The sequence below is a fragment of the Berghia stephanieae genome, chromosome 5 (assembly GCF_034508935.2).
Source record: "Berghia stephanieae isolate SIO BIC M18660-M18661 chromosome 5, UCSD_Bste_1.3, whole genome shotgun sequence".
NCBI classification, from domain to species: Eukaryota; Metazoa; Mollusca; class Gastropoda; order Nudibranchia; family Aeolidiidae; genus Berghia; species Berghia stephanieae.
The window spans coordinates 40,540,320-40,547,586 of NC_088364.1; the positions used below are offsets into that span (position 1 = coordinate 40,540,320).

The window sequence follows — 7,267 nt, forward strand, 5'->3', positions numbered from 1 at the left end:
ATATATCTCTGCCAAATTTCATCAAAATTTATATACTCGCTCATTATTTTATTTTTCCCGCCACCAACCCGTATCCTTCGTTAAGTGAAGTCCCGCTCATGCATGGTGAACCGAGACAGTGACGTCACAGCCTCCGGCTCAGTGAGCGAAGATAGAGTGAGAGGCAACACAGCATTACACAGTACCTACACAACAATAATATTATCCTATACACAAACGATGCGGGAGATTTAAATTTAATAATAAATAATTCGTGTTTGTTGTTTTATCCTTGCTCCATGTGTTCAGAAAGCTGGTTTTAATGTTCTTGATTTTTATATCTTCGCTTTGTGTATTCAAGAAATTGTATTTTAATAGTTTTAATTCCATGACTCCGTTACAAATGCAAGTGTTTTGTTATTGAGATATTATTATCAATTTGTTCAACAATGCCGGATAAGTGTTGTGTGCCTGGATGTCGGAGTAATTATCGTGGTGAGACTGAGAATGTGTCTGTATTTAGATTTCCTGTAGATACTGACAGAAAACAGTTGTGGCTCAAAAAAATTCCCAGAGACGATTTCTTCCCCAGTAAACGTTCTGTTGTATGTGCTAAACATTTCATAGAAAAATTTATTATTAAAGTTGATTCTGTGACACGACCCGACGGTAGTATTTTGTCTGTTGAAAGACAATTACCAAAACTTACGAGTGATGCGTACCCCTCAATATTCCCTAATTGTCCGGCCTATTTGTCATCTGAACCTCCCCCCAAAAGGAAAAAAACCAGACGACAGGCGTGCTGAAGAGGAAAGAAGGAATGAACAATCCTATATTGACTGGATCGAGATGGACACAATCAAAACATTCTCAGACTTTACAGAAAACCTGAAAAAATATTCTAAAGAAAACTGGATTCACAGGATCTGTAAGGACAGCACAGGACTGGAATATATCAGCTTTTACTACATTCACGACACCTCAATTGTCAATAGTGAGACCCCTCCTGTTCTAAAGTCTTCAATTAGAATTCACTCCAATCTTCAAGTTGAAGTCTTCACTGATAATGGAGGTAATAATTTCTTTGAATAAGTTATAGTTTAATATCCGTAAGGATATTTCCCATGAATACATGGAAGTTTAAGAGAGTTAAAGTGATTAGTAAAAATGGCTGTAGTAAAAAAGGGTGACAAAAACTAGCCCGTCTGAACCATCGAATTAGAGCCCATGAAGTCAGTTTATCAAATCATTGTCATAAGTTGACTTTAATTTCAATACAACCTTTTTGAATATGACGTTTGTGATAGTACTTTTGCCAAACCTAAGTTTGATCTCGCATTCCATTTCCAAGTGGCATGGAGTAACAACAACAATGGTTGCCATTCGTTATGATATATCTTTGTCGTTCCTCGGTAATTATAAAGGCTTTCTCTATTTTAGTATTTAATTGTACAATGGGGGAGAGTATGAGAAATGATAGTTAAGATATTATAATATAATGTGTTACATAGCTCATTTCTTTATTTGTCACTATTTTTCTGCAAAGAAAATCGGTTCTAGTTGTTTGTTTTTCCCCCTTTTTGACTTTCAGTTCGAATACCTGATAAAAAACTAAAATGGATTTTTGGACGTTTGCCTTGCATTCTTGAACGATGGTCACAGTTTGAAAATTTAATGTCACACTTTTCGTCTTCAAGTTCAGTCGATAACAACATGAAGAAAATTGAAATCCATATCGATGCCTTGTATGAAACGTGTTCCAGTCTTGATGAAATTGACGAAGAAGAAATATGTCTAAAGAAAAAGCTCCTGTTTTTGATGGACCAGCTAAAGTTATGCTTTTCTCATCAGAAGAGATATTCATGTGATACTTTACTCTTTGCATTTCAAATGTATGCATCATCATCCTCTACATATTCTCTTATCAGAAATAATCTATTAACACTGCCCAGTATTTCATACTTGAGAAAACTTTCCTCTGTTTTTAACGTAGGAAGTGGAATCAACTGTGAGCCAAACCATGTTAATTACTTACAACAAAAATGTCAAAATCTGAGAGAAGAAGAACGGACTGTCATTTTAATGATTGATGAAATTCATGTTGCTCACAATATATCATACACTGGTGGAAAGATGGAGGGCATGGCATTAAACCAATCATCAACTGAGGCCTCAACTGTCCAAGTTTTTATGTTGGCATCTTATTTTAAAAAAAATAAAGATGTCGCTGCTATTGTTCCAGTGAAGAATATCAACGCTGACACACTCCAAATGTATACATGTCGTGTATTGTCAATGCTCCACAAGGTCGGCTTCACTGTCATTTGCCTTATATCCGACAACAACAGAATAAATAGAAACTGCTTTACTTCAATGTGTGGAAAAACATTGAAGCCATGGATTCCACATCCAGATGATCCATCCCAGAAATTATTTTTTCTTTTCGATTCAGTCCATTTATTGAAATGCATTAGAAACAACTGGCTTTCTCAGTTAGATGCAGAGAAAACATTTATTTTGCCTTCTTTTACACAGCACGACAAGACGATGCGAGCTGCATTTTATCATTTACGTAAACTCTACAACACAGAAAAATCATCACCAGTAAAGTTAGCCCCTGCACTCAATAACAAATCTATGTACCCCACAAATACAGAGAGGCAAAATGTCAATCTCATGATGAAAGTTTTTGATGTCAGGAATGCTGTGGCCCTCAGTCATTACGAGGAAGAGTGGAATGTGGACACAAAAGGAACAATCGAATTCATCAATATTATTTCCAAACTGTGGACCATTCTTAATGTAAAACACCCCATGAAATATGTTCGACTTCGAAATGATGATTGTCAACCCATTAGACAGATGGATGACAAGAATGTCAATTTTCTCTCTGATGTTGTTAACTGGCTTGAGGCTTGGGATGAATCTTCGCTATCCAGACCAAGAGCAGGATGCCTTTCTAATGAGACCATGTTTGCTTTGACACATACCATCAAGTCTATTATTGAGCTTTGTCAACATTTGCTCACTAATAAAAATTTTCGATACATTCTCCTTGGAAAGTTTCAAACAGACAATCTCGAATTTCGTTTTAGTCAGTATCGCCAGCTTAGTGGATCCAATTATCATGTATCAGTAAGACAAGTATTAGAAGGTGAGAAAAAGTTAAAACTGATGAGTGTATTGACCCTTGTATCTGCATCAAAAGGAACGATCGCTTTGAAAGATTTGACAGACACCATACACACTGATTCTTCTTTAGACATCCAATCAAGTAACAACGAATTTGATTCTTTTTTAAATTGCCTTCAAGAATGTGAGAGCATTGACATTACACCTCAACAGTCCCAAGTTCTTGTTTTTATTGCTGGTTACGCAGCATCAAAATTATGTAAAACGACATCCTGTGAAATGTGCAGGTCTGAAATTATAGTTCAAGAGAAAAGGTTGAATCTGGAGCTCGACGACAATTACTGTTATCTTCAAACTCTTGACAGAGGAGGACTAGTCTGGCCATCGCAAACCGTTTTGGACATTGTCACAATTATTTTCATGATATTTCAAGTGATCATTGGGAATAAAGAAACCGAGGATAGATTTTTAAGATGTAAGAACCAAAGACGTGTCATGACGGAGCTGACACTGAGTCACCTGAATAGAAAAGGATTTCACTGGTTTAATTGTGAGTCGTGTGAAACAAGTCTGGAGGAAACCCTGAAGAAAGCATTGAAACCCACAATCAATATTTTACTCAACAATTACTCTAAGAAATTGTCAGATAGAGAAGGAAATGACAGTACAAGAAAGTTAAAAACATTCACCAAAAGGATATAGATGTCTAATACCTACCAGGAATTATTTTTTGAAGACCTTATTGAGCTTAGGCAAAAGATGTGCCAGGCAGTTTTTCCTTTTATGATGTTCACCAGAATGGACAAAAGTACTATTAATTATGACATATTATTACAACCAAGATCTTTTTAATGGGCCTTAGGAAATGCACACAATAAGAAGAGTCGCAAGTTTATTTATCTAGTTGGCTGGTACAGCAAATTTACCATTTAATTTTGTCCTATAATTTTCGCACTTCTTTTTTTTAAATTTGCATTTACACCGTTTTGATGTTGGTGTGGAGATTGTTTTGTTCTTATTGTTTTTGTTGTTGATTCAGTATTTTGTGCATAGCCTATGGCGGTTCAAAGCCCGCAGCTGAATTATTATTCAGTAACTCAGATGAGAAGGATCAGCTGTTCATTAGCTAAATAATAGATTCAAGTATATGGTTGAAGATTTAGTAAACAAATAAACAACAACAAACAAACAAAACACAACAGACTAAAAATTTAAACACACGCACGAACACACTCAAAGAACTAATATGCATACCTACATAAATTACTACTGACACACTACCACTTCGCCTCTTTCTCTCTCTCTCGCTTGCTTCTCCGCTCGCTTCGTTCTGGGCCGGCGCCCGTGACGTCACATAACCTATGAGCGGGACTGTACATAACGAAGGACACGACCAACCCCACTTATTAGTACAAAAACCTCATATTTTTTTCCATTTTCGTTTATCATTAATTTTTTCCATACTTTCCATACATGAAAATGATTTATATGAAAATAAAGCTTATTTTCTGACCTTTAAAATGATATCTAACACTTGCCATTTATTTTTTAATTGAAACAAAATTACTGAAAACAATAAGTGGGCCATGTTGACTGCAAGACTCAAAATTTCCCGATCGCCGCGAGATGCTGGTTTTGAGTGAGGCAGCAGTGAGATCACAGATTCTCTCTGTGTCTGTAAAGTTGACAAAAAATTTCAGTAGAAAAATATAAATAACTCTGGAACCGTAGGTCGTAGAGAAACAAATAAGGTATCAAATTTTATGTTTTTTCAAGTCCCATCCCCCTGACTGAGTCAAATCAAGATATTTTGAGTTTGAAAATTTTATCAAAGGCAAAGTGCCTGTACTGTAAGCCTACGACGTCCTAACTCTAACCTAATTCTAATCAGTTCAGTTGGCATTGGTCTATAAATTGAGTTAGAAAACCTATGACCATGAATTTAATTAATTCCTCTGATTGCAAACTTCGAATTCAAACCTCTTATCGAGTTGAAGGTTAACATTACTTTAGTTAAAGCTAACTGACTTGACTTGACCTCTGGTCTTGACAATATTTACCTTGTCTTGCAGCCATTTTGTTTCTATATTATACATCTATTATAATCTTCGCCTCTTTATGCATTAGAGAGTGGAGAGAAGTTTAAAAACGAATTAGATCAAGTACGGAAAATGTTTCGCAAAGAAGATCTTTTTTTTTTTTTAAAGAGTCGATGAATAATATTATTTCAAGATTCTAGTAAAAAGCCCGCAATTTCGCGGGGAAGGAACTATTTTCATTCGATATTATAACCACCATCATTTAATGAGGGCAGATTGGTAAACAACGTTGTCTGTGCAACTTGGTACATCCTCTGTTGATTTTTCTGTGTGGCCCAACATGAAGTGTAAGCCGCTATAGCCTCTGACCCGTGGCACAGCAGCATATAGTTGTCCGTGTGTGAAAACAGGTTGTGGTAAGAAAATCAACTGCGATAATAAACCTGAAGTAGCAGACGTGAGCAGAGTTGAAAGACGATCCTGATATCGAGAACTTACCTTACAGTACAGTGCTCTGGTGATCATGTTTGGTGGTGTTTGGCACCGTTTTTATGCATCTTCACTGGAGGTGTACAAAAACGCACCATTTTTATGCACCTCCGTTGGCGCTGCTGGTTAATTAATGAAAATGTTGCTGCTTGAAGCTCGAAGGAAAAAATAACGATAAGTGTTGAATTGTAAGCCTCAATTTAATAGACGAAGACATACTGTGGACGTTTCTGATTTCCCCTTTATCAACAAAACACGACGAATAAGACACTAAGAACGAATGAGAGATGTGTAGTGTGAATGGCGTAGATAAGGTAAATAGACATAAACAATGATGGGACAGGAAGTTTTTGAAAAAGAACAAAAACAAACCAAAAAAAAAACAAAAACAAAAAAGAAGCAGAAAAAAACCCTAATAAAATGACAAAGACGCGTTAAACGAATACTCTTATGATAATGATAAAATATTATAAAATGATAACAATCGAAGTTTACATATACATGCAAGTCGATAACACATTGACTGGTACCGTTGTTTTTTTTTTTTAATATAATAATGAATAATAATAATAATAATAATAATAATAATAATAATAATAATAATAGATTAATTTAAGGTTTTAAATACATGTCCAGTAACTATAACAACGAAAATGATGTCTTTCTCAATAAAGTAAACATTTTTAAAATGTCCACAATGGGATTGAACCCAGTACTTTCAAGGTTAGAGTCTGACAGCTTATCCACTGAGCTACGGAGCCACCTGGCTATTCATAACATTTAATAAGGTCTTTCTAAAACGTTATTTTACATTCAATGCAACTCCTATTTTCTTGTTTAAAATTTCGATTTTTTAGACTATTATTATTATTTTTTAATTTATTACCAAAGAAGATAAACCTGGGTATTATCCACCCGAAACCATCACATTGAAAACATCAAAGGGGCAATAATAATACTTGATGTCATAAATAGATGAAAACTGTTGAAAACTTAGTGTAGATCTGAAATCCTTAAAGTAATTAAGTGAATACATTATTTCGAATGCGACGATTAGACCGAAGGGCTAGAGCTCAGGTGGTCGCTGGTTCGGATAAGTAAGTAAGTAAGTAAGAATGCGACGATTTGCATCAAAACGCCAAACAGACAACTTTTTACAGTGTCGAAATTGGTTGTTTTTGAGAGTGTTAGTGTCGTCGGTACATATTTCATGGTATCGGTTTGACTCAACGAACTTTCAAACTGACTTTAAATTATAAAAGGAAATCAAATTATCTGTTTATCTATCTGTAAAAAATACATTTCTAGTTTTCAAATCTTTCAGTAGAGTTGTGCGCCGTATATTTTTTTTATTGACTCAAATGGACAATGTTTTCCACAAGGCTAGACTATATTTTTAAAGAAAGGATTTTCAATTCCATTGTATTTATCTTCCAACAACAGTCTACACATTTTTATAGAGCAGTAAAGTTAGGTGCCCCAAACGTAAACAAAGGTCGAGAAGCACGTGGCAAACCACATGTTCCTGTCTTGACAGCTCACGTTCCAATGTAAATAATAGAAAAAAAATAACCTTTAAAATTTGGCTGTGAGGTGGCAAAAGAAACACATATTCATAAATACTCGAT

At 35.1% G+C, this 7,267-nt stretch overlaps 1 long non-coding RNA gene across 2 annotated transcripts in view; it reads right to left on the reverse strand.

The window, feature by feature from the left end:
- The window catches only part of LOC144972910 (uncharacterized), a 27,691-nt gene extending 22,469 nt beyond the window's left edge, over positions 1-5,222 (reverse strand). Inside the window, exon 1 of one of the 2 annotated variants that reach the window (XR_013645449.1) lies at positions 5,172-5,222. This is a non-coding gene — a long non-coding RNA (uncharacterized LOC144972910). Of the gene's footprint in view, positions 1-5,091; positions 5,132-5,171 lie in introns of those variants that run through there. The other variant, XR_013645448.1, reaches the window with a different exon arrangement.
- Positions 5,223-7,267: the final 2,045 nt, after the last annotated feature.